The sequence below is a fragment of the Orcinus orca genome, chromosome 13, assembly GCF_937001465.1.
Source record: "Orcinus orca chromosome 13, mOrcOrc1.1, whole genome shotgun sequence".
In the NCBI taxonomy this organism is placed as follows: domain Eukaryota; kingdom Metazoa; phylum Chordata; class Mammalia; order Artiodactyla; family Delphinidae; genus Orcinus; species Orcinus orca.
The window spans coordinates 361,593-388,482 of NC_064571.1; the positions used below are offsets into that span (position 1 = coordinate 361,593).

Genomic DNA, 26,890 nt, shown 5'->3' on the forward strand with positions numbered 1-26,890 from the left:
GAACATTTATCATGATGGTAAACAGAACATTCTTTGAATCCAAGAATAGTGGGGTTAGCAGAAGCAGCGCAGGCAGGGAAAGCAAGTCCACAGCCGGAACAGTTGTCTGTTGTAGTGACAAACTGCCGCCCTGTCCATGGAGGAAAGGGGTCCAATGCAACCAACCCACGACCACGTAGTTGGCCCGTCACCACCCCCTCTTGGAAGCAGCGCCCTTTCGGGGAAGAAGCGTGGGCTCTGCCACCAGCAGGCTGGGCGCTCAGCAACAGCAGTGGCCAGACCAGCCTTGGGGAGGGCTTGTCCATACGCACAGGCTTCACCCCTGTCGCTATGACCACTTTGCACAGGGGGCCACCGAGCAAGTGGGGGCGTGGGGAGCTAACATTCACACACTAACGTCATCTTGTTCACCTGACTTCTGAAAGCCTCCTCTGTAGTGGATGCCATTGGAAGCTCTCACAGGGGACACAGACATCACCGTGCTCTGCCCACTCCCCAGGCTCCCTGTCAGAGCCCCCAACCAACCAGCCAAGCCATGAGCTGCCATCTACGAACCAGTGCAGATCCTTACCTCCGGCTCTCTCTCCAGCTGGGCAAGGTGCCCACAGTTCCGTCCACTGGGAAGGTCTCTCTCCACGCTGTCCTCGAGGGAGGCCCTGGAGAGGGTCTGAGTGCAGCCACAGTCCCTTCCGTGCTGGTCCAGCAGGCTGCGCAGAAGCATCTGTAAACCAGACCCAAGCTTTTCTGTCCTCTCATATGGACATAAGGAGCTTCCACGAGGGCTTGAGTTTGGGTGAGGGAGGGAGGGCAAGGCAGCAGGAGCTGTTATGGGACCCTAACCTCCTGGACCTGCCTGAGCCCAATCTTACAAATGGTTGGTTAAGGAACCAGCTGGGAAGCAAGGCTGGGTGCTGCCCCTGAATGCTTTGCACCAAGGAGGGTATATGTGCTGTTTCTTCCACAGCAGGGTTCACAGGTCCAGGGGTCAGGGTAGAGATGATAGGGACCCTCTCACCACCACCTCGTAAACCATTTCCAGCCTTGAAAACTGGATCCGCAGGCCTAGAGTCCTCGGTTGTCAAGGGGGGGAGCCTTCGTCCGAGGCTGCAACAAGGTGCCACTGACTCACGCTGAGACCTGGCTACTTGGGGCTCCTCACGCCACTGACCCACCAGGCAGACAGAGAAGGGGACATGCTGAGCTGGCTTTCCCTGGGGATAGGCGGTTGGCCCTAGATCCTGGGGACAAGAGAGGACCAGCTGGGGCGTCCAGGGGTTTAGTGGGTCCTTCTTAATACTTCCATGTCCCAAAGTAAAATCTAAGGGAAAACTACAGGCAGGACCACAGACGCGTCGAACTATTCAGAAGCAAACGTTTCTGTCATCCCACCAGCTAGAGAATGTCAACCATACGATGGCAAAGGGAACTTGGAATGGGGGGTGAAAAACAAAAAAGTGACCATATCAACCCAGTGACGGTTACAGAAATGAGAACTGTAGTAGTTTTAAAGAGTAAAATATAATGAATAAATAAATATAAAACATAACACATCAGTAAGTGTTAAAATTACCCATACACATGCACCTATATTTCCGCTTTATCTCTTGCTTATTATTTTAGACAAGGAAAATGGGTGGTACTTAACCCGTGCAGTTCATAGACCACATTTGAAGCCACATCTGGATCTGACAAAGGGGGCTGTGCATCACCAGAGATCCTGGACTTTGAGATAGATCCAGAGATTGCTGAGACTTTGTGTCTCTCCACTTGGCGGGAGAGGGTACATTAAGGAGAGCTATTCCTGGTGGTTGGACCCATGACATCATCAAACAGGAGTCAAATACAGGCGGATACAAGAGAACTGATGCTGAGCCACAAATGAGTGCCAGCTGTTTGCCGTCTGCTTCCAGGTAGGACTGGACAGTGGGAGGTACTGGCGGGAGATTGGCAGGAGAAGGAGGGAGGCAGGGCCCCTCCCCTCTCCTCCCCTCCCCTCCCCTCCCCCTCCCCCCTGCTCCTCTGGCTGTGTCTCATGTGTGCTGCAGCTCTGGCTGGGCAGCTCCTCCCCCAGGGCCCCAGCCCCACCAGGCAGCCCCGGTGGCTCCAGCTCACACGGTGGTCCTTGCTCTTGGACACCTGGATTCACCCCCTGTCCGTGTCCTTTCTGCCTTTCCTGAAATGGCTAATGTCTGGGACAGCTTGCCTTCCACCGTGTTCTGCGGGCTTCCTCAGACATTGCTCCAAATTCCCCAGATCAAATTCCCACTGTCAATCTGTGCAGCTTAGGCCGTTTCCTGAGCCTGGCTGCTACCCGTGTGCCGTCACACCACTAGAATGTATAATGAATTTCCATCATCTCCCTGACTTTTGCTTCCCACAAAATCCAAACAAGCACAAATGTTTGTGAATCACTTGAAAAATCAAAGCCACACACAGCAGGGCCCTGCAAGGCACATCCAGAACCGCGACTGTTCTGGGAAGCTTCAGGGTCATTGCAGCCTTGCCCTAAGAAAAGGACACAACTGTTTTGCAACAAACGGTTGCATGTCATGTCATCATATCAGTGTGACGTGCTGTGAGGGCGGGGTCACAGCCCCCACGGGCTGTCACGCGTCCCCAAGTTCATCTCTGCCCAAGTAAACACGCGAGGGGGGGAATTTCCATAAAGGAAATTTGTGTTCTGGAATTCAGCTCTTAGAAAATGGAGTGTAAAAAAACTTGGAATTTTAGAACAGATAAATGAGGAATTAGTCAGATGCTTTACCAAAAAAGAAAACAAATTATTTTAGGTAAGTATAAAATTCACAATACCTTTAAACACTGAACCCCTGTGATGCATTTCAAGCACCATTTTCAGGAACCTTGATCACTAGGACTCTTCTGCTGAGGCAAGCAGACAGGTAAATTACTCCTTTCCAAGCCGTCTCCAAGCTTTCTGTTCCCAGCTTGAAAGAAGCCTCCCGCCGCCGCCCCTTTCTTTTTGGCTGTACCGCACTGCAGTTTGCAGATCTTACTGCCCCTACCAGGGCTGAAACCCAGGACCGAGGCAGTGAAAGTCCTAACCACTGGACCGCCAGGGAATTCCCATCCCCCCCCCCTTTTTGAATGCTTAGGTCGTCAGGTGTTTATTTTCTAGTTCTCAACAAAAGCTGTAAGATTTTCACTTTTTGGTAAGCACTGTGTCTTACCTTCTTGTTTATGGGGTGAAGGTAGCAGTTAACAAGCATGGTTCTAAGTGAAGCAGCAGAAGCCTATTGGCTCTAATTAGGGTAGAGGCAGGTCCGAGCCAAGGTGACCTGGCCAGGTTACTCTACTCTTAGGTCACCTGGGCGCTGGTTAGGAGTTAGGGGTGTCTACCCCACCACACACCTACTGAATCCGCATTCAACAAGGCTCCCAGGTGATGCACATTCGCGTGGAACGTGGAGAAGCCCCGCACTGTGGTGTAGGGGTTCCCACTAAAGTCATGAAACAGAATGGTTGTGCTTGGTGCACAGACTGGAGGTTTGAACCTGCTGGCTGTCCCTGGCAGGTCCCGCAGGGCTCCCCACATACCTGGGGCCTCTTCTGAGACTGGGGTCTCCTCTCCTCCCCAGCCCTGCCAGCACAAGGAGCATCTGTGGCCTCAGAAATGTGAGGTGACACCCATTGTCCTAACTGACTCACCAAATCTGCATCAAGGACTCTTTGACTCTATGTAATAGAAATCGGGACTTCCCTGGCAGTCCAGTGGTTAAGACTCTGTGCTTCCACTGCAGGGGGCACGGGTTTGATCCCTGGTTGGGGCACTAAGATCCTGCATGCCACGTGGTATGGCCAAAAAAAAAAGAAAAAAAAAGAAATCCACTTACACCAGCTGAAGGGGGAAAAAAGGACTTGAGCATAAGGACAGGCGAGTAGATCACGCAACTCAAGGCAGCCTCGTGGGGGAATTTCCAGGACCTAGAACGTTGTTCCAAGTCTGCACATCCCGTGTCTTCTGTCTCTGTCTACATGATCAGCCCTAGCTGTCTCCTCACCTCCCCACCATACTCACCTAGAAGGTCTCCTTTCAGACAGAAACTTGGGGGGACCTGGATTTATTTTTATAAGGCACGGTCTCACTCACTAATGGCTTTACACAGAGAAGGAAATCTCTGGCTAAAAGGGTGAGTTTGAGGCATCACCCACTGACCTCGACTGATTGCCCACTCGGCCAATTCATAGACTACCCGCTGCTCTAGGAGAAGGAGCTGAAATTACCGACTAAACTGGTGAGAATTTGCAACGTGAACCCCACCTCCTTCCTCCAATCCGCCTCTAAAGTTCTTTACCTTGGAAGGCTGACCCTGCACTCCTGGCAGTCAAGGCTCAAGAGACAGAGGTCAGGGAATTAAATTCACAGCCCGTGCAGGCACGCACCAGGGAGAAGTTTGCCAACAGACTGAACAGTAACCTTGCTGCTGGCATCTGCAGACATTTGGGGTCCCACTGGCTTGTGAATGTGGCATTGTCCTTTGGGGCCACGGAGTCAGGAAACAAACAAAAGCCGCTCAGTTAGCACTGCACCGCTCTCCCTAGGGGTGGGTGGGGGCCAGCAGCAGCAAAGGACCAAGGGAAAGTTTCCCAAGTGGACAGCTCGATCAGCACGGTTCCTGTTGACTTCCTCTTCTGTTTGTTTTAAGCGACAGGCCTGGGGTTTGGCAATACGGGGTCCTGTGATCTGAAAATCAAATACTGACAAGCAGCCGGGGAAGCAGACAGGAAACAAGGTCCAGGTTTAGATGACAGCATTGCTTTTTGGAAAGTGGAGTGCTGACCGCAAGCTTACATTCCACCCCAGGCTGCATCCAGACGGCACCGCAGTGACTTCCCAGCGAGAGTTCCCGAAGCCTGTGGGTGTAGAGACACCAGCCAACACAAGGCGCCTGCGGTCTGAATGTGTGCTTGAATGTGTTACTGCAGAAGCCTGATTTTCCTTTTTGCCTCAGATTTCTTAGTGTTCATCTCGGAGATTCTGGAAAATTCTAGCGCTACACAAACTACTTTTCTTTAACCATACTCTCTCCTAGTGAACTTATTCAATCCCCTAGTTTTAATGCTATCGTCTGGCTGATGAGTCCTAAGTGTGTATCTCCCCTGAGCCCCAGGGCTGGATGTCTGCCTGGGGACCGAGATTTCTAATCCCATCTCAGACTCAGTGTGGCCACAACCAAACTTTGGAGCTCTGCCTACCTCTCCCATCTCCCAGTTTTCTTCAACAAGTTTATGGCCATCCTTCTGGCCGCCGCAGCCCAAAACTGAGGAATCATAATCAATTCCCCCCCCCGCCCCCGTCGACCGAAACAAATGCACAACCTAAAAGTTGTGAGTTAAGTTTTATTTGGCCGACTTCTGAGAACTTAAGCCTGGGATGCAGCCTCTCAGAAGGCTCTGAGGGGCTTCTCTGTAGAGGCAAGGCAGTGGTGGCTAGGTTTTGGGTGGGGGAACGGAGCCAGGATATATAGGAGTTTTTGCAATAAAAACCAGGTCATCAGAACATCAAAAGATTACTGTTGATGAATTTAGAGCTTTTCTATGTATGGGAAGATGCAAGAGTCTGGGCTCATTGAAATCATTCCTTTGATGTGCACCTTAATGATCTAGGGCCAATATCCTGCTTTTCTCCATCCTGAATCTCCTCAGGGTGCACATCAAGGCGGCTGCAGTGGCTGGTGGCTTGATGGCCACAGCATCCTTTGTTTACTGATACGGCAGGTGACATTCTTCATCTTCACCCCTTTCCTAACACCACTAGAAAACAGCTCTCTACTCCTCCCAAATATACCCCAAATTGATCAATTCTCGCCATCTGGCTGGATAGAAGCAGGGTACAAGGCACCTCTGTCTCCACCTAGACCATATTGTGAAAACTTCCCTTCCTCTCCCTCTCTCACTTTTTTATTTTTACTGTTTTTTGCTTTAAAAAACGTTTTTGTTACAGAAAGTTTTAAACATATAAAAAGCAGAGAGAATAATATAATAAACCTCCTTAAACCTACCACCCAGCTTCAAAAAATCAACATCTTGCACATGTTATTTTTATACTTCTTCCCCACAAACACTGGTACTTTGTTTTGTTTCAGAATATTTTAAAGCAAATCTCTTATATCATGCCTTTCTTCCTATAAATACTGTAGTATGCCTCTGTAACTGACGAAAAGTTTTTAAGAAACATACCCACTATACTATTATCATATGTCACAAAATTAAGTTTTTTTCATATTGTACATATTGTCTTAAGAACTTTTTCTTACAATTGCTCTGGTGGAATCAGGATTCAAACAAATTCCACATAGTATATTTGGCTAATCTGTCCCTTAAGTCTCTTTTGTAACCATCCTTCCCTTCCCTTTTTATGCCATTAATTTTGGGAGGACCTGGTCGCTTGTCCTCTGGAGTTTTCCACATTCTGGATTGACTGATGACATCCTCATGATGTCATTTAATTGTTTCACTGTCCCTGCCATTCCCTAACGGGCAGTTAGTGTTACAGGCTCGATGAGATCGGGTTCCATTTTTTGCAGCAGACTATGCGTAAGTGGTGCTGAAAGCCTCCTAGTGCCTCACCCAGGGGTACAGGGTCTACTGCCCCAGTTTTAGTGAAGCTATGGTTGACCTGTGGGTTCAAGTGTCTTACTTAATTTTAAATAGTCTAAAATTCAGAACTCCAAATCAAAATTAATGAAATGGTGCTCTAACTTTACAGATTCTATGGGAATTCTATTTGGGAATCAAAGCCCAGAGCCTACACAGTAGGTGGGATGGGTTGAAGATAAGGGATGGGGTTGAGACCTGGAGGTGAGGCGTCTGAAAACCGCAGGCCACTTGTCTCCCTGCTGGGATCACATACTGAGTGGACACGGTCCTGAGCGGCCAGGTCTGGCCCTCACGCCCCCTCCCCCCACGAAGCAGCCCCTGGCTCCGTGCTGGCCTCCTGGAGCAGGGCCTCTGCTGGAAAGGGGCTGCACCAGGCATCACACTGGCTTTTACTTTCTACTTTAAAGAGAAAATGCCGGCTGCTTCGCAAGGACCGAAAAATCCGGGTCTCACAAGAGTGGAGGCATCAAGAGGCATCCCTCGCATATTTTAGGAAAATGATGAAACGACCTTTTGAGTTCTGAGAGTTTAAGAAAAAGCTGTCAAGAGAGTGCTGGTCAGCGAGAAGTCGGGGATGGCGAGGTGGTAGCTCTGCGTTTAGGAGGGGCTGTGGCAGGGCCGGTGCTCTCAGCCTTCACGTCTTCCTGACCACCCACTGCAGGCGGCACCCCAAAGAAGACAGGTCGATGGGACTCCCCTAAGGACCCCTATTATGAGGGGTATCCTGTGTGCACTAAGAGGGAGGGGCAGGAAGGAAAGGAAGGAGATAGACTGCACTTCGAGGCTATCACCTCCCAAGAGCACGTAAGAGCTTACGCACAACTGGTCTAAAATCAAAGTACAGCCTGTGACTTGCATTCCGAGCTGTGCAGAGGGACATCTGAGTTAATCGCAGCATGTGCTACCTTGTTAAGTTCCTGTAACAAGCCTATGAGATGGTAGGGATCACTCATCTTTACTTTGCTGATGAGAAAACTGAGGCTCAGAGAAGTAAATCATATTGATCTAAGTCTTACAGCTAGTAATATATTTGATTTCTAAAAATGAATTCTGGGACTTCCCTGGTGGCACTGTGGTTAAAAATTCACCTGCCAATGCAGGGGACACGGGTTCGAGCTCTGGTCCAGGAAGATCCCACATGCCACGGAGCAACTAAGCCCTGTGCCACAACTACTGAGCCTGCGCTCTAGAGCCCACAAGCCACAACTACTGAGCCCGTGTGCTGCAACTACTGAAGCCTGAGCATCTAGAGCCCGTGCTCCACAACAAGAGAAGCCACTGCAATGAGAAGCCCGTGCACCACAACAAAGATCCAACGCAGCCAAAAATAAATAAATTAATTAAAAAAAAAAAAGAATTCTGTAGCACTGTCCTCTGAAAGACCTAGAAACAATGATAAGCCCAATAGCAGTGAGCACCTTAGAGGTCCTTACAGCATTTCTCAACAAAAAACTAGGCTGCCTTAGAGAACTGTCCAATTCCAGGTATGCAGAAGACAGTGTACCAAGGAACTTGGAAGATATTGTCATATTGGGAAAGAAAAGAGTTGTGTCAAAGGTGTTATCAGCCAATATGAGAGCCAATCAAAGGTTAGAAAAACCCTCTCGAGTTAGCTTATAATATGAAAATTAGAGCATAAAAAATAATTTCAGAAGGCAGAAGCCCAGTAAATGTGTTAAAGCTCAGAACTCATCATGATGTCTTTGTACAGATCACTGGTCGCCTCTGGAAGATGCTAGGAAACCATTTTGTTGTTTGGAAAACCTGCAAATAAAGGGGAAACCCAGGCATGTACCCTTCTTTTCCTATATGAACTATACCTCAGGGTAACCAAATAATTGATGAGAAGAAGTTTCCTTTTACAGGAGTAGACCAGCTAGAGTAGACCCACAACAGCTCTTGTGGGTCTGCTGTTAAAAGTGTTCTTGCCAAAATGGAGCCTGAGTGTGACTCAGCCTTAGATAGGACACCAATTTTCAGGAAATAAGGAGACAGAAGATCATGTTAAATGACACTATGGGGATGCAGTTTGCAAAATCTAGACTGTGGGAGCTCGACAGCAAAGATGGCCCAGTTTCTTCAACATCAAAAAAAAAAATGTTGATGGGTAACTGGGGGAACCTATCAGTTAAAAGAGATTTAAGAGACATAATGATAATGACTGATTCAAATGCATGAACCTAATTTTTAAAACAACCAAACTATTTAGAAATATGAGAAAATTGGAGAAATTTGAGCACTCTGAGTATCTGATGACATTAAGGAATTCTTGCCAGTACTTTAGGCGTAACAGTATTGCGATTGTGTGTGTGCGCACATGCACACAAACGCGTTTTTTCAATCTTGAGTTTTAGTAAGAATTTAAAAATCCAAACATTTCATAGAGGACCAGGAATTTCCAAATTACACATGCCCATGTCCTTCACATTCACACACCCTGGTGACGTGTAACCTGGCAGCACAGTAAGTTCTTTTATTTTTACTATCTGTAGAAAATTGGCAAATTTATATTACAAAATTACCAGATGCAATTTTAGACATTTCAACAATGCTTATGAACACTTTTTTTGATGTCCGGGTTTGCTTCACAATAACATGAGATGGGGAAAGTGGGTAGGTGAATAGATAGATGAAAGACAGTTTCACCAAAACGTTGATAACTGTGGAACTTGGTTTGTGGGGACACTGGGGTTCACATACCTTCCCTTATTTTTAACATTTTCCAAAATGCAAAGTTAACAACATAAAAACCACCTGGAGGGCTTCCCTGGTGGCGCAGTGGTTGAGAGTCCGCCTGCCGATGCAGGGGACACGGGTTCGTGCCCTGGTCCGGTAAGACCCCACATGCCGCGCAGAACGGCTGGGCCCGCGAGCCATGGCCGCTGAGCCTGCGCGTCCCGAGCCTGTGCTCCGCAATGGGAGAGGCCACAACAGTGAGAGGCCCGCGTACCGCAAAAAAAAAGGAGATTCGGGCTTTGAAAACACAAGGAATCATATAATTTCTAAGTATTCCTGTGAACCCTCCATTATGCTTAATGCACCCTTTCAGAAAAAAATAGAGGGCAGGAAAAAAGAAAATTCCCAGCCCTTTAAGAGCAGGAAGTTCCTCACTGACACTATGGATAAAATGGACAACTGATGGGAACATGCTGTTAGCACAGGAAACTCACCTAATGCACTGTGGTAACCTAAATCGGAGGGAAGTCCAAAAGGGAGGGGATATCTGTATGTGTACGGCTGATTCATTTTGTTATGCAGTGGAGGCTAACACAACATTGTAAAGTAATCATACTCCAATAAAAATTAATTAAAAAAAATAAATAGGGACTTCCCTGGTGGCGCAGTGGTTAAGAATCCACCTGCCAACGCAGGTGTCATGGGTTCGAGCCCTGGTCCGGGAAGATCCCACATGCCGCGGAGCAGCTAAGCCCATGCACCACAACTACTGAGCCTGCGCTCTAGAGCCCACGAGCCACAACTACTGAGCCCACGTGCCTAGAGCCCGTGCTCTGCAACAAGAGAAGCCACCGCAATGAGAAGCCCATGCACCGCAACAAAGAGTAGCCCCTGCTCGCTGCAACTAGAGAAAAGCCCGAGCGCAGCAACGAAGACCCAACACAGCCAAAAATAAATAAGTAAATAAATTTATATTTAAAAAAAAAGGCTCAGCCATCAGGCTGGATTTGGCACACACACCCACCCAATAACAACAACAACAAAGAGCAGCAAGTTCCCTGGGTTCTCTTTCCCTCTTAACCTTGCACTGTTAGAAAATATAAATGACCTTTTGTAAAAGGCAGGTCAGAGCCTCTAGATTACAACTGATTCCCTCACAGAGTTTCCGAAGTAAGATCACTGTTTCACTGAAGGCTGCAGAAAACTCTGGAGAAATGTCTGGTTTTTTCTTCGAGCAGATTTGGCCTAATGCTTAAATCCATCACTGAGTACAAATACTCTTTGAATTCAGAAGGTAGAGAACAAGTGCACTTGAAAAAATCTGAATGAATCCCTACAAAGGGGGAGATGCTGCAGATGAAACCACTTTGACGTGAACGGTCGATGTGACGACAGAAGCATCCTAAGCACTGGGCAACAAGCTCCTCTTTCCAAGAATATTGGAGAGAAAACCCAGGGGTGCTGCGCTAGATTGCTCCGTGTCTGCTGGAAAGGGGTTTGGCCAGCAGCGTCATCTTCTGGGCCCAGGCTCTGTTTGGAACGTGACCGGAGCACCACTGGAGGTGGGAAAAAGTCCCCAGCCTCTAGTTACAGCAAGAAACACCATCGCAGAGGGTTGGCAGAAGAAACAGGGAGTCTTACAGGAACATCATCTCAACAATGCAACACCCTAGGCATTTGAACTGTTTCTTAACAGTTTTAGTAGTTTTTAACAGTTTAGTGCTTTTTAGGAGAACCAGTCCTAGTAGCTGAGACCATGCCCTCATAAATGAGCCAGTAAAGGAATCTAACAGACAGCAATAGTGTATTATAACCATCAGTCTTGCCAAGAACTAAATGATTCTTAAGTTCAACTACTCCTAAAAAGCCCTGCCGTGGACCACAGTGAGTCATCAGCTCCACCCTGGCTGGAGTTTACCTGCTTTTGGGAAAGGGATCCTGAAATACTACTACTAAAAAGAAAAGATAATTATGCAATGTGATAGAGGCGCTAATTATCGCTACAATGTATAAATGTATCAAAGTAACATGTTGTACACCTTAAATTTATATGTTATATGTCAAATATATTTCAATTAAAAAAGAAAGTAAAAAATTTTAAAAAGAATCTAAATGAGAATTAAACAAAGGAAACCCTGTTGCTGAGATTCCATTAAAACATTTTTTTATTACTGTGCAAACCTACTATACAGTACATGGGGACTCAGGAATTGATTTGATTAACACATTTGTGAAAGCTAAGTCTAACTGGACTGATTCTTAAACGAGTCAACGGAAGAGGTTGCACAGAAGGCCCAGCCCTGTCACTGTTACCTTTGGCAGGTGGCTTAGTCCCACTCTAGAGGTGCCTTCAAAAGCAGGTTCAGGAAAAACAATAACAAAACACTCAGTCCAAGCACACGACTTGCACACCTGGTGGGGAATTTGGAACTTGAGTTTGCATTTATGGGACATAAAAAGGGAAGTTCCAGGGACTATTAAATCTCATGTTTTGGGCTTCCCTGGTGGCACAGTGGTTGGGCGTCCGCTTGCTGATGCAGGGGACACGGGTTCGTGCCCCGATCCGGGAAAATCCCATATGCCGCGGAGCGGCTGGGCCCGTGAGCCATGGCCGCTGAGCCTGCGCGTCCGGAGCCTGTGCCCCGCGGCGGGAGAGGCCACAACAGTGAGAGGCCCGCGTACCGCAAAAAAAAAAAAAAAAAAAAAAAAAAAATCTCATGTTTTCAGAGAGCAACCCAGTGTCTTCCCCTTTAAAGGGACTTAACCTGCTTCTAGTGAGTGCTACCAATACTTGAAATGCTTTATCTTAGTTTGAATAATAGTTGAATAATAGTTTTATTGAATAATAGTTTTATTCTGTTACCTTTTTTAAAAAACTGTAAGTTGCAATAAGAGCACAAAGAATTTCCAGGCATCTTCTGTCCTGATTCTTCAAATGTTAACATTTTGCCACACCTGCCCTGACCTTCTCTGTCTCTTGCTTTTTCCCCTGAATCATATGAGAGTAAGTTGCAGCCGTGGTGTCCTTAAGTGCAGATAGTTAGTGTGTATTTCCCAGAAGCAAGGACAGTCTCTTACATAACCACAGAACAAAGACCAAAACCAGGAAACTATCATCACACAATACCATTATAATCTACACGCCTTATTCAGACTTGGCCAATTTAGCTTAATAATGATACTGAGCAGGGCCCTGTGGGGCTCCTGGGCACAAAGCCTTTCTGTGTCCCCCATTTCTTTTCTTTTCTTTTTTTTTAAATAGTAGGTTTTTTCTTTTTGTTTTTGGCTGTGTTGGGTCTTCATTGCTGCACGTGGGCTTTCTCTAGTTGTGGTGAGCGGGGGCCTCTCATTGCAGTGGCTTCTTGTTGCGGAGCACGGGCTCTAGGCACGCGGGCTTCATAGTTGCGGCACGTGGGCTCAGTAGTTGCGGCTCGTGGGCTCAGTAGTTGTGGCACATGGGCTTAGTTGCTCCACGGCATGTGGGATCTTCCCGGACCAGGGCTCGAACCCGTGTCCCCTGCATTGGCAGGCGGATTCTTAACCACTGCGCCACCAGGGAAGGCCCCCCCCCTCATTTCTTTGATCACAGGAAACAGACTTCTTCCAGCCCCTGTGACCTTCCCTGAGTTCCAATGGGCAGATTCAAGCAGTTGTTGACTAGGGGAGGGAAGGGATGTGAGACCAGGGGGAACAGTCAAGAGCAGCCTCGGGGCAGGTCCTGGTTCCCCTCGAGGGATGCACACGACAATATCTTTGAGCTGCTTTGCAGGTACTGAAACCCCCACCAACAGATGCACACGACAATATCTTTGAGCTGCTTTGCAGGTACTGAAACCCCCACCAACAGATGCACACGACAATATCTTTGAGCTGCTTTGCAGGTACTGAAACCCCCACCAACAGATGCACACGACAATATCTTTGAGCTGCTTTGCAGGTACTGAAACCCCCTCCAGGCGGGAGAAGTTCACTGTCTGCTGCCCACAAGCACGGAGACCCCAGACTAGTTGGAACCAGAAGGTTGATGATGCCGACTCCCGATTACCTCACCACCAGCCAATCAGAAGAGTGTCCACGAGCAGACCACGCCCTCTTGGAACAATTACTATAAAACTTCTATCTTCTCCAAGGAGGGGGACACATAGTTTTTCAAGGCAGGAGCCCGCTGTGTCCCCCTTTGCCTGGCAAAGTAATAAAGCTCTCCTTTTCTATTTCACCCAAAACTCTCTCCGAGATTTGATTCAGCACCGGTGCACGCTGAAACTGAGCTTTCGGCATCAAAAACGTCCTTTTAGCAAAAGAAAAGCCTGGCTCCTGTGCTGCACTTGCTGTCGTATTTCTTGAGTCTCCTTTAATCTGGAACAGCTCTCAGTCTTTGTCTTCCACAGGCTTCACAGTTTGGAAGACTACACTTCAGTACACTGTAGAAAGTCCCTGCATTTGGGCTGCTCGGCTGTTTCCTAATGATTCCGTTCAGGTCATGCACTTTTGGCAGAGACTTCATAGAAGCCGTGTGTTTTTCTAGTGCAACATATCAGGAGCTGACATATAATCATTGTTAACAGGAAAACTGTATCTCGGTATGCCCTTCTCAGTGAAATAAGAAACCATAAGAATTCTAAACTATCATCGGATTCGTAATAACTGTAGTACGATTCTTTGATTACGTATCAATTTCCAGTCGTAGGGAGAGTAGAGACTGGGTCTCATCCACGTTTATGACTTAGCAGTAGTGAAGGGCATGACCTCCAGTTGGCACCCACCATGGGAATGAGAACCGCCCGTCTTTCCTTTTGGTTTCCACTGTCTCCCCCCATCTCCGTTTCTTCCTCAGCTCAGACAGGGTCAGAAAGTCCAGTCCAGGTGCAGCTGCCTCTCAGGATGTGCTGTGTGGCTCCACTGGTGAGCAGTGGCTAAAACGTCCTCACCCACCACTTGACAAGGTCGGATCACTGAAAAATAAACGATTAAAATTTGAGGGACTTCCCTGGTGGTCCAGTGGTTGAGACTTTGCCTTCCAGTGCAGGGGATGAGGGTTCGATCCCTGGTCTGGGAGCTGGAATCCCACATGCCTCGGGACCAAGAGATCAAGGCATAAAACAGAAGCAGTACTGTAATAAATTCAATAAAGACTTTAAAAATGGCCCACATCAAAAAAAAAAATCTTTAAACTACGATATGCCAAATAGTTATCTCGCTTCTGCTAAACACTGAAGTTGTGTAAAGTGGACTAAAGAACTAGATCACAAACAGTCAAAAACTGTTCTTTTTGCAATTTCAGAAAAACTTAGGATAAAACATCATCAGTTTCAGGATTCTCCATAAACTGGTAATAACATTTAGGCTCTTGCCATAGCCCACGTGCAAGTGGGCGCTGGCACATGACAAAATAAGTAAACGTATCAGCAGTGCAATATTTAACGAGAAAGCGATGATCATGACTGTTTACCAGTGTGAAATAAAATTCATATTTTATGGCAAGACAAGAAAAATTTAAACATAAAAAGTTCTTCTCTGCCCTTTGGCCTCCTCTCTCCCCTCACTGAGCATTGTGTATCTGCATTAGGCATCCACCAAGGCTCCCCATCAGCTAGAAATACCTGCTCGACCATAAAGAGTAACATTCTCCCAGCATCAACAAGACAACTCCTTAGAAGATAACGCTCCTTCTGGATCTTGTAAGCGCTCACGCGGCCCACCAGGACTGTGCTTAGACCTGGATTATGTAAACGGTCAATGATATGTCACTGGAAGGGAATTCCCTGGAGATCCAGTGGTTAGGACTCTGCATTTTCACTGCAGGCGCCTGGGTTCGATCCCTGGTCGGGAAGATCCTGCAAGCCGCGCAGGTCAGCCAAGTGAAATAAAATAAAATTAAATAAATAAATAAATAATGTCATTTGATGTACAGCCCGCTTTCTCAAAAAACTTGACTGTGCCTTGACTTCTAATGGGTGGAAGAATTCTCAGAGCTTTCTGAGATGTTCTTCCCAGATTATAAAATAAATAAAATCTTCCATTTCTTTCCTAGATCGACTGATTAATTTTTCATGGACACCAGGTTTTTATTTCTTCATGGATACTCATTTGTTGTTGTGACTTTATATTATTTGCAAATAACTAATATTATAGCCATCATCCCCCACCTTCTGGGGCTTACTGTGCTATCAAGACATCAGCTCTCAGCCTAGCTGTCCATTTTCCAGAGATGACCTCTTTTCTCTCTGGTTTGTTTTAATGTCTTCTCTTTGTTTCATGTTCGTCAGTTTAAGTATGTCTCTAGGCCTGGGTTTTTGTGGTTTGTTGGACTTCCTGGTCAATGACTGGTGTTTTTCCATCAGCTGGGGAAAATTCCCAGCCATTATTTTTTTAAATATTGCTTCTTCTTTCTCTCTATTCTCTCCTACTGAAATCCTAAATGCATGTATCTTTGATGTCATCCTATCCTTTCTGTGTCTTAACTTCTTTTTTACACTAGAATAAAATCTGTCTCTCTGAGCTATATTCTAGAAAAATTCTTCAAATGTGTCTTCCAGTTGATTGTTTTTCTCTCCTGGTGTAAGGCTGTCCCTTAAGTTTATTTTTTGTTTAAATGTCAATTATTATACATTTTATTTATGAACATTTTAATTCTTTTTCAAGTAATCTTATTCAACTTACAGTCTCTTGTTACTTGTTCACATTTTTGTGCTGACTATTGAGAAAGGAACATGAGAAAATCCATGCCCTGAAAAAGCTTACCATGTAGTAGGAAAATAGGCAGGTAGAAAAACTAAATCACAGCATCACAGGGGAAACGCAACAGGGAACACGCAACATATAATGTAGCCAGCTCATCAAAAGCTTCTCGGAAAAAGTGACAAACTGCAATCAAAACCACCAGTTAATCCATATTTCTACAATGGCGTTCGTATGGTATCAGCTGCTGCACAAACTAGATTTTTAAGAGAATTAAATAGAATCAACTCTCAGCTATAGGAGAAGCACATGTCCGCTGACTCTGAAAATCAGCCAGTCAGTGGGAGTCTAGGAAGCTAGCTGTCTCTTAGGCTGAGTCCGACACCCATTTTCTGTGCTGTTAGGTATCATCCGTTTGCCCCCAGATTCATTCTCTAGCCAAGTTTCCTTTTTAGCCTTGTCTTCACCGCCACCCACCCCTGAGAATCGCTGCAGGAGGTAGACGAGGGCCGGACAGCAGTGACATGTCCTTCTGGGGGGCAGGCCCGGGTGGGGGGGCAGCTTCCCTGGGAGCCTCAGCCTTCCCTGCTGGTTCCCTTCCTCCTGTCTATTCTTTTAAAAATCATTACTTCATTTGAAAGTCTTTCCCAAAATTTTAGCTGAATGTGCCTTCTGACTGCTGCCAGGACCCGCCCCGAGCAGTTCTCCCAAACCAGTTTCCACAGAGCATTAGCACAATAAAAAGGAACCACAGTAAGTTTATGGCAACTTATTAAGATTTTGGAGCCGAAAGGAACTGGAATGGAAAGAAACCCAAAATGGTACCTGTGTACTTCACCTTGGACAGCACGTATTGAAGAGATAACGTGACACCTGTTTCCTCCCACCTGGCTGCTGCCCACACCCAGTTCCAGCCACAGGGGTCAGCGTGGGCCCCACGGTCAGGGCGGCCTGGCCTTTTAAAAAGGCTTTGCTGAAACCCTTCAGGGAGCTCGAGGCTTTTCAGGGCAAGAGCCACCTCGTCTCCTTGTATGGCCTTGCAATAAACCTTTCTCTGCTCCGAACTCTGACGTTTCAATTTGTCTGGCCTCAGTGTACATCGGGCACATGAACTTGCATTAACATCATATGTGGACAGCAAGAACTGGAAGAGATGGTACTGCAATCCGATGATGACCACGAGTCAACAGTTCACACAACCTTCAGAGAACCAGTGCTCTCAGGGTATTTTCAAAATATTTATTTCAAGTGTTTAATCTTGGAAACTTTCCATCCTTATACATCTTTAGCTGTTACCCCACAAGTCTTCCCTGATCCTCCACATGGAAATGATCTCATCTTCTTGAGAAATAAAATATCACCCGCCATATCAGTAAAGAAAGGATGTCACAGTCATCAGCAATTGCACCCCTCCAGCCACGAGTTGGTGAGCCCTGAGGGGACTCAGGAAGGAAACAGAGAACACCTGCCATCTAGCAGCCATCAGACTGCAGCCACTCTGGTGAGCCTTGAGGAAGCTCGGGATGTGAAAACACAGGATACTGGCCCCAGATAGCTGAGGTGCATATCAAAGGAATGCTTTCAGTGAGCCCAGACTCTTGCAACTTCCCATACAGAGAAAAGCTCTAAATTCATTGAGATATCTGGTTTTCTTTAGTTAACAATAATCTTTTCACGTTCAGGCTACCTGCCCTTTGTTGCAAAACTTTTATATAACCTGGCTCTCCCCTCCCCTCCCTGGAGCAGTTCTCTCAGGGTTACTTGAGATGCTGCCTCCCAGGTCTGAGGTCCTAAGAATATCTGCCGAATAAAACAGAACTCTCAACTTTTAGGTTGTGTAATTTTTTCAGTCAACATTCTAAACCTCAGCATCACCTTGTCTGTAGAAGCCACACAGATGTTTTTCTTATTCATTCCTGCACTGCAGCTATTTGGGGGCATGTTCTGTTTCACTTCTGACTGGGTCTCTTAAGGGCAGAGCCTGGGACCTGGATCACTGTTTCCTCAATGGGGGAAGCACGCTGCTGCTCTCCTTGTATGAGATCAGAGTGACTTTTAATGAATAAATATCAGCAAATATATATATACACATACACACTTATACAAATATTTTCATACTTAACACTCAAATTGGTACCAAGTGGGATTGAGATTTTAAAATAAATTATTTAGTAAATATTTATAAAGCTAATTTTTATATTAAGGTAGAGATTTATCATTTTTCAAGCTTGTGGAAATAAGGCCCAGTAAAATAAAAATCAATATGATTTATTTTTCAAAAACTACTTTAGGGCAAGTAATGTTTGTATTTGCTAGTGGCTACTCAGTAGGATTTATATTTAGTAGGACACATAATTGCCAACTTGCTTGCCAAGAACATGAGATTCCTCTAAAGGGAAAGGAATAATGATCTCACTTAAATTTTTTACGGTTTAAAAATATATAGTTTAAAAGTAGACTGAATGTACCACCTGAGCTGGACCGCTGTGCAAAGGTAGCATGTCGTCATGTTGGTGAAACGTGTGAAACAGAAAAAGGTATAAAGCAAGCAGACAGACTTTGCTGTACGGCAGCTAGCGGCACAACATTGTAAATCGACTATACTTCAATAAGGAAAAAAAAAGAAAATCTATTCCATGTAATTTAAAACAAAATAATTAGCACATTAAAAAAAACGCAGACAGCTTTGGGGAGAAAAGGATGAGTTTAGCAGAAATTATTAGAACACAAACGTGGACATAAGTGAGGGAAGCGTACACGTGTAAACTGATGTGGCCACATTCGGGAAAATAGGAAACACCCTTTTTTAATGGTTAGTGATTAGCTGCCTGTGACAGAAACCAGGAGACGGGACCCCTGCCGTCCCCCGGGCCTCGTGAGTGTTAGGGGGCGACCGCAGGCCGTGCTTTGAGGACCCTCCCAGAAAACCACCAAACAGAGGGCCATGGGGCCGCCCCGTCTTCACCACCTGGAAGACGGAGAAGCAGAAAGTCAGGCCCCGCCGCCGCCGCACCAGGACCAGCGCTTCACATCACACAGCCGCCCGCGAACAGCAGCACAGCACGAGGCCCCAAACAAAAGCGCGCATCGACATCAACAGGAGAAGAGAGAAACTGTTACAGTCACGCAACTACACAGCAAGGAGAGTAAACAATTACCACCATAAGCGAGAACATGGACGAATCTTACAAATACTGTTGAGCAGAAAAGTCAGACACAAGGAGTACAAAACAGTCAAAATGAATCTTTGCCATCAGAGTCACGGGCCAGGAGAGGGTCGCCCTTGTAAGGAGGGCAGGGACTGGAAGGGGCGTGAGAGGGTTTTCTAGGGCTGGTATCGCCTTGTGTCTCATTCTGGGTGACCCGTTACACAGCTGCTGTGATGAGTTTATTGAAAAGTCATCAGTGTATACATAGAATTGAGTGCTTTCCGTATGCATTTTCTTCACTTCCATACAGAAGTCTGGGTTTTTGCCTCGGCTGTGGATCCAGGCCCGCACTGCCCCAGCCGCGTCCACACCAGGGATGGGTGCCTCCACACGGCTCTAGCATCCCAAGGCTAAGGACCACACCAAGACTCTGCTCCCGGAGGAACCCCACGGCCAGCCTGCCTGTGGGTGACACAGCACTGTAGCCCACACCTCACTTTGATCTCTCTAACCTGAGAGCAGCAGTTTGGAAGCCAGTCTAAGTAAAATTCCCAGATTTGTGGTCTGACAGGCGTAGCTGTGAGTGGGAGAGACGTGAGGCTTGGACGGGGCTGCAATGGAGTTGTGTGACCGCCTGCAGACCAGCCCACTCCCCTTCTGCTCCCTGGTGCTCCTGCCGTGGCCTCTTCCGCGCAATCTCGCCGCGTCTCAGGGACAGTCATGCTTTATCACTTAGATTTTTATCGTGAATGAGTTCAGAGAAGCAGCACAGTGAGGGAGAACGGAAGTGCCGTGACACAGAAGACCAAAGAATGCCTGTCTTGTTCTTTTTTCCCTTGTGCAATATTCCAAACATATAGAAAAATATAGTAAATGTCTACCCATCACCCAGCTTTATCATATTTAAACATCTTGCTATGTTTGATTCAGATTTTTTTAAAGAAACAAAACTCCATAGATACAGTTAAGTTTCTCCACTTCGTTCTCCTTTTCCCCAGAGGTAAAGATCAGATTAAATGTGGTATACATTACCCTATGCCTTTGTATGATTTTAGAAAAGGAAGAGAACAGCCTGATTTGGTGAGAAAAGAGGGAAAAAGAACTCCTGCTTTAATTCCACTTGTTATGTGGTCAGTACTTTATTTAGTATTTTAAACCATCCTCACGATATATCATTTGAATCTCAAAACCACTAAGTGTGATGCGCTGTACATACAGCATTTATCACCTCCAATTTATAGATGAACTACTGAAACTCAAAATACATAGCTGCCTAGGTTTAAATGGCAAGTAAATGGCAGATCAATTTTCCAGTTATAAAGAAATAGTGGTCGCTTTCAAGGACAAAGTAATCTAGGTTTTTCATGAGTCAATTATATCTAAGTAAGTATTTTAAAATACTAAAAGCAATACTAATTGAGGGTGAGATCAACATGAATTGATGAAAAATCTGAATTATAAGATGTGACAAGTGCAATTCATTTCTATTTAACAAACTCAAACTAGGCTGACAAATGTCTGCTTCAACATAGGTCCTGGGGTTAGTGAACACGTAGCGCGACCTGCAGCTAAGTTTCTGGGGCAGGAGAACAAGCATCCATATCACACGAGTTTCTAATTAAAATGACCTCAAGGTCTAGCCTGGCACTAGTGGCAGAATTAGCCTCGAATGAAAGGCACATGGTGGTGGTTTAAAGTCCCCCTCGCCCCCAGCAACATTTCGCTTAAATACTCCTCTATTCTGTTCACTTGCTCCACAGTTAGTTAAGGGATTAATTGCAACACAGCCCACACCTGAATAAACAGATACCTGTGTTCAAGCAAGAGACGGCAGGAAGTGCGTGGAACCCGCCGCAAGCAGAAGGGTCAGAGTCTATTATCCCCGCCAGGGAGGAAGGAGGAGCTGACCTCCAGGACATAGGGGAGGTTCCCACAAAACAGTTTTGTATGATGGGCTGAACCATGGCGTTGTTTTCATCTTAGCCTCAGACCACATCCAGGCCCCCATGGTCTCCTTTGAACACTTTGATGCAAACAGCTGCCACAGCAGGGGATGCAGAGCTTCCCTCCTGGAGCCTGCAGACTGACAGGGGATGCCGAGCCCTGATGGTGCACAGAAAGGCGACCATCATATTTCTGTAGACTTAAACGGGCACAAAGATGACGCAGGAGAAGATGGCCATCCGGTGCTCCCCACCGCAGGCTCTCCTGGGTCCTCTCTCCCTTCTTTCCTCTCCCCACCCCAACCTTACCAATCTTGCTGTGGAGTTTTTTCAAGACGCTAAATTTGTTTGAAGGTGGTTTTCCAGCTTTTTGATCAAGGAATGCACGGTTTTCTAGTGGCGATTAAGGTTTAACGTGTTACCTCTCCTGGAAAGAACTTTGCCAGGAACAGGCATTGGGCAAGGCCTTGGGGAAGATAACCAGGGTGGGATGGCTTTTAAACGGACAACATGGCCTCACACAGACCCCAGACTCACCTCCTAGCAGCTCTCCACCAGCGCCACTCAGCACAGGTCTGAGGAAAAGCAGCTCCAGATGCACCCTTCTTGGAGATCCGAAAGCTGTGGGCAAAGTATAGATGGCGGGAGGGCCAGGCGGCCAGAAGAGCCGTTCATTCCTCAGTCTTTAAACAGCTCCTGAGAGGAAGCACGTTCAGGGTGGCTGGGCGAGACTAAGACACCTGCTTTTGGGAACAGACAGGGTCCAGAAAACCAGGGCCCCGGGAGCGGGGGGCGCGCAGCGGCAAACTGTCAACTGGTCAGGGTTGGGGACGGAGGCAGGGAATGGGCAGCGGCAGGAAGCGACCCCGCTGCCTGCGCATCTCGGAGAAGGGTGCCGGGCCTGGAGAGGGCCTGCTGTGGGCAGCGAAGGGCTGGAAGGGAGACAGGAGACCGGAAGCCGGCGCGGGCGGCGGTGGCGGAAGCCCTGGGGCGGGCGTGCGCACGCCTCCCGCTGCAAGGGCGCCCCGGGGCGGGAAGCGCAATACCAGCTTTTTCTCACTTCTTCAATGTCTGCATTCCATATAACCCAGCAGAAACTGGGTAAATCATTTTAAATCAAGGAGAGAGGCCAGCCTGAATTAAAGAAAAGTCCAATACCCAGAAGTATAGAAGGAACCGTTAGCTGGAGTTAACACGGAGATGCAAATGGCGGAGAAATGAGTAGTCTTTACTTTCCGCCCTTTCTTCTTCTAACTGTCCATGAGCATACACTTTTTAAAATATAAAAATAGTAAGTAAATTAAAACAAGGCATTTTTATTCATTTGAAGTTCATGCATAGTTAATTGGGTATCAAAGTTGTAGCGAGTAACATTTTTTAAGAGTAGTTTGCAAGCAATGAGCAAATATCCTTAAAGATTCTGTCCTTGGGACTTCCCTGGTGGCACAGTGGTTAAGAATCCGCCTGCCAACGCAGGGGCACCCGTTCGAGCCCTGGTCCGGGAAGATCCCACAGGCCGTGGAGCAACTAAGCCCGTGCGCCACAACTACAGAGCCTGCACTCTAGAGCCCTCAAGCCACAACTACTGAAGCCTGCGCTCTAGAGCCCGTGCTCTGCAACATGAGAAGCCACCGCAATAAGAAGCCCGCGCACAGCCAGGAAGAGTAGCCCCAGCTCGCCGCCAGCGTGCAGCAACAAAGACCCAAGGCAGCCAAAAACCTAAATTAATTAATTAAATAAATCTATTTTAAAAAAGAGAGAAAATTAACTTCAAAAAAAAAAGATTATGTTCTTAAAGACATTCAACCATCTTCAATCATCACCCTTTGTAGTAGAGCAAAGGCAAGCGTCTGCCTATTCCAAAATGAGATTTCAAAATTCGGAATTAGTGGGTTACAAATTTAGAAATTTATGGTAAGGAAAGTGGTTGCCGTGTTGGTGGTTCTCCTCCAGGTCTACCTATAATCCCAGGATTATGCAGAATGGGCCCTTCCACTAGAGCTCAAGTGCTCAGACAAGTCGGTGGAGGTTGGAGAGGAAAGAGAGAAACGTAACCACACACCGCACATTTTAGCAACTCCACCACTGGGAGCTAAGGAGATGTTCTTTCCCACCACAGATGAATTTTACCCTAGGTGAGATGGAAAGGACCAAACACCCAAAAGTCCAGTTCTATTCTTTTCCTGTGCGGAAACAATATTAAATGTGCAAGTCCAATCTGTCTCGCCCATTCGTGCTTGTCTGCGGTTTGTCTGGTCTCTTCTTCCACAGGGACAGTGCGTTCTCTGCATCACAGGGTGGTAGCATTGCCTTCTGTGCTCCCAGAGAAGTGGCACAGCTCGTGGTCCCTGTGCGGCCTGGCACCCAGCTGCCTGAGTTCAAGGCCAGGCTCTGCTGCCAACTCGCTTTGTGAACTTGGGCAAACAGCCAGTTTCTGTCATGGACTCCTCATCACGAAACGTAGATGCTAGATTTGGGGCGGGGGGAGGTGGGAGAATTAAACAGCTTACTTTTCATAAAGTGCTTAAAACCTTGCCTGGCGTACACAGCCTGCCTCCTGGGAGAACTGACGGTGTTTACAGCCGAAGAACACCCTTGGCCAGCTTTCAATCCCCTCGGTGCTGACTCAGCCTGCAGCAGGGCATAGAACTGCTGACTGCAACTAAGTAACTGCCTGGTGAATGCAAGCTCGTCATGGACTGAAGGTTTGTGTCCCCCAGAATTCGTGCTGAGACCCAAACCCCAAGCTGATGGTGTGAGAGAGTGGGGCCTTTTGGAGGGCTTCATCTAATGACGGGATTAGTGCCCTTACCAGAGACCCTCTGACGCGACAGCGGGAGGACACAGGGAACAGCCGGCCATCTGTGAACCAGGAAGCGGGCCCTCACTGGACACCAAATTTGCCGGGGCCTTGATCTTGTGCCCCCGGCTTCCATGACTGTGAAAAACAAGCTCAACTTGTAACTATTGTTTACAAGCCACCTAGTCTATGGGATTCTGTTTCAGCAGGCCGAACGGATGAAGACAAAACTTGAAGATCACATTCATCAATGTTGGAAACTTCTGGACAAATGTCAAGGATTCTCAATTATCTTTCTAGAGTATTTAGCTCAAAGTTTCTTAGAGACCCAGAAGAATATTCTAACAGGCGCTTCCAGGTTCTTTGATCAGAGCGGTGTAAAGTTTGGTTTACAAAAAAACAACAAACTTTTACGATCCTACTTTACTATTAAACTTCATTCTAAGTCAGCCAAATTTGGGCTGAAACTTTGGTCAGAGTGGAAGGCCTAGAGCAATGTTTCTCAATACTGCATCAGTCACAGGGGTGCTTTAAAACGATCTGTTTTAGCTTTTCAGGTCCTCATGCAACCCCTGACCAAATATTTCCAAAGGCTGAGTGTTCTACCTTATGCGACAGTCCACGGCATGTTCAAAATGATTATTAGAAAGTTCTCTAAGCTGAAATAAACTTCATCTCCCTATTCTCTTGCTTTTTATGGTTTCACAGAATAAGTAGTCATTTGTATGCATGATAATACTTAGTATATTTAAAGCCAGTTAAAGCAGATTCTCCTAGGGATTATGTACTTGAATAACTTGTAAGGTAAAACTCCTTATAATCAAATTTACTGTTGAAAATCTCTTAAGTTGCTTACAAAGTAAAATCCTAATAAAGCCGATTTTACCTCCAGGATTGGAATAGGTTGTTCCTTGGGCTGGGCTGCAGATGCAGGGGTTGGCTGGCAGTAGAGCCACATTGTAGGAAAAATTCTTACCTTTATTCAGTTGGAATGAATGCATATTGTTGAAATTATCATTGTGATGCAACATTATGAAACATTTCCTTAGTGTTTTCCATTAAAACAAAACACTTATTGTGTACCTTCGACACGCCAGGCATTGTGCCGGTGGGGACACTCGTCATTCATTCCCCGATAAATATGGAAGAGCAGACACTTTATTAGCTGAATGGGGAAGTCACTTCCTGAGACAAAACTGACATTTGAAGAGAAGATTGAGGAGAAAAAAGTTTGGTAACATGAAAGCAGTATACTTCAGAAAAAAGAAATCTGATAGTGTTGCAAACAACTCTGCTGCTATATCTTGAAAAACAGGTTCAGGAAGGGTCACCTTCCAGCCCTCTAATAGTAACTATTTGACTCATCATTGAAGGAACACTGGTTTGCAGCAAATTCCCAAGTACTTTTAGGATTAATTTACAAGAAACTCTAAATAATACCATGTATTTAGCAAAACAAAAAATACTTTCACTAGGAAAAATTAAAGATATCTTCATGGGGGCTCCTCAATGAATCCTTTTAAGATAAGTACTTCTAAGGAAAGAATCATTCTAGAAACGGAAACTAGACTTATCTTGTTTTATAAGCTGTCCTAAATTAACAGCAACAACAAAAAGCCCCAGCAGCAATCATAGCAGGATCTTCCTAAGAGGGACCAATGGCGGACAGTTACAGCAAAGATTCACAAGTCCCTCTGCCACCTGCTGAACTTGGTTAAAACAAAGATCAAAGGCAATGAGGAAATAAATTCATTAATGTCCAATGTTTGATAGATATTAAAGGAAATGGAAAAAGGCATTCCCATCTTCCTTAAGCTCCAGTCTGGGAAGGGAGGGTTTATGGTAGTTGGTGTGTGCTTGAGCCATGGGTTTTTAAAATTATTTTAAATTAATTTTTATTGGAGTATAGTTGATTTAGAATGTTGTGTTAGTTTCTGCTTTACAGCAAAGTAAATCAGTTGCACTCATATATACATCCATTCTTTTTTAGATTCTTTTCCCATATAGGTCATTACAGATCACTGAATAGAGTTCCCTGTGCTATACAGTAGGTTCTTATTAGTTATCTATTTTATATATAGTAGTGTGTATATGTCAATCCCAATCTCCCAATTTATCCCCCTCCTTTCCCCTTTGGTAACCATGTTTGTTTCCTACATCTGTGACTCTATTTCTGTTTTGTAAATAAGTTCATTTGTACCCCTCTTTTTAGATTCCACATACAAGGGATATCATATATTTGTCTTTCTCTGTCTGACTTACTTCATTCGGTATGACAATCTCTAGGTCCATCTATGTTGCTGCAAGTGGCACTATTTCATTCTTTTTTACGGCTGAGTAATATTCCATTGTATATATGTACCACATCTTTAACCATTCCTCTGTTGATGGACATTTTGGTTGCCTCCATGTCCTGGCTATTGTAAATAGTGCTGCAATGAACATTGGGGTGTGTGTATCTTTTCAAATTACACTTTTCTCCAGATATACGCCCAGGAGTGGGATTGCTGGGTCGTATGGTAATTCTATTTTTAGTTTTTTAAGGAACCTCCATACTGTTCTCCATAGTGGCTGCACCAATTTACCTTCCCACCAACAGTGTAAGAGGGTTCCCTTTGCTCCACACCCTCTCCAGCATGTATTTGTTTGTAGATTTTTTGATGATGGCCATTCTTCCTGGTGTGAGGTGATATCTCATTGTAGTTTTGATTTGCATTTCTCTAATAATTCGTGATGTTGAGCATCTTTTCATATGCTTTTTGGCCAACTATATGTCTTCTTTGGAGAAATGTCTATTTAGATCTTCCACCTATTTTTTGATTTTTTTTTGATATTGAGCTCTATGAGTTGTTTGCATGTTTTGGAGATTAATCCCTTGTCGGTCCTTTCATTTGAATTTTTTTTTTTTAAGGTAGTGGTAGAGGTACTACCCTCTCCCCAAGCTGATTCCTCCACTACTGGTGCCCAGCTGCAGCACCTTTGCCAAAATTTGGCAATTCAAAGTGCAGAAAAGATAATGTTGTGGA

The 26,890-nt window shown here is 45.9% G+C and overlaps 1 long non-coding RNA gene across 2 annotated transcripts; it reads right to left on the bottom strand.

Moving 5' to 3' along the window:
• Positions 1–26,711, bottom strand: LOC125960759 (uncharacterized). Of its 2 annotated transcripts, XR_007470757.1 has the most exons (4): positions 23,877–26,710; positions 21,602–23,531; positions 2,812–2,880; positions 1–721 (listed from the first exon to the last, which is right to left on the bottom strand). It is a non-coding gene; the product is annotated as an uncharacterized LOC125960759 (long non-coding RNA). The 2 variants fall into 2 exon arrangements; XR_007470756.1 differs by having other exon boundaries at positions 21,602–26,711.
• Positions 26,712–26,890: the final 179 nt, after the last annotated feature.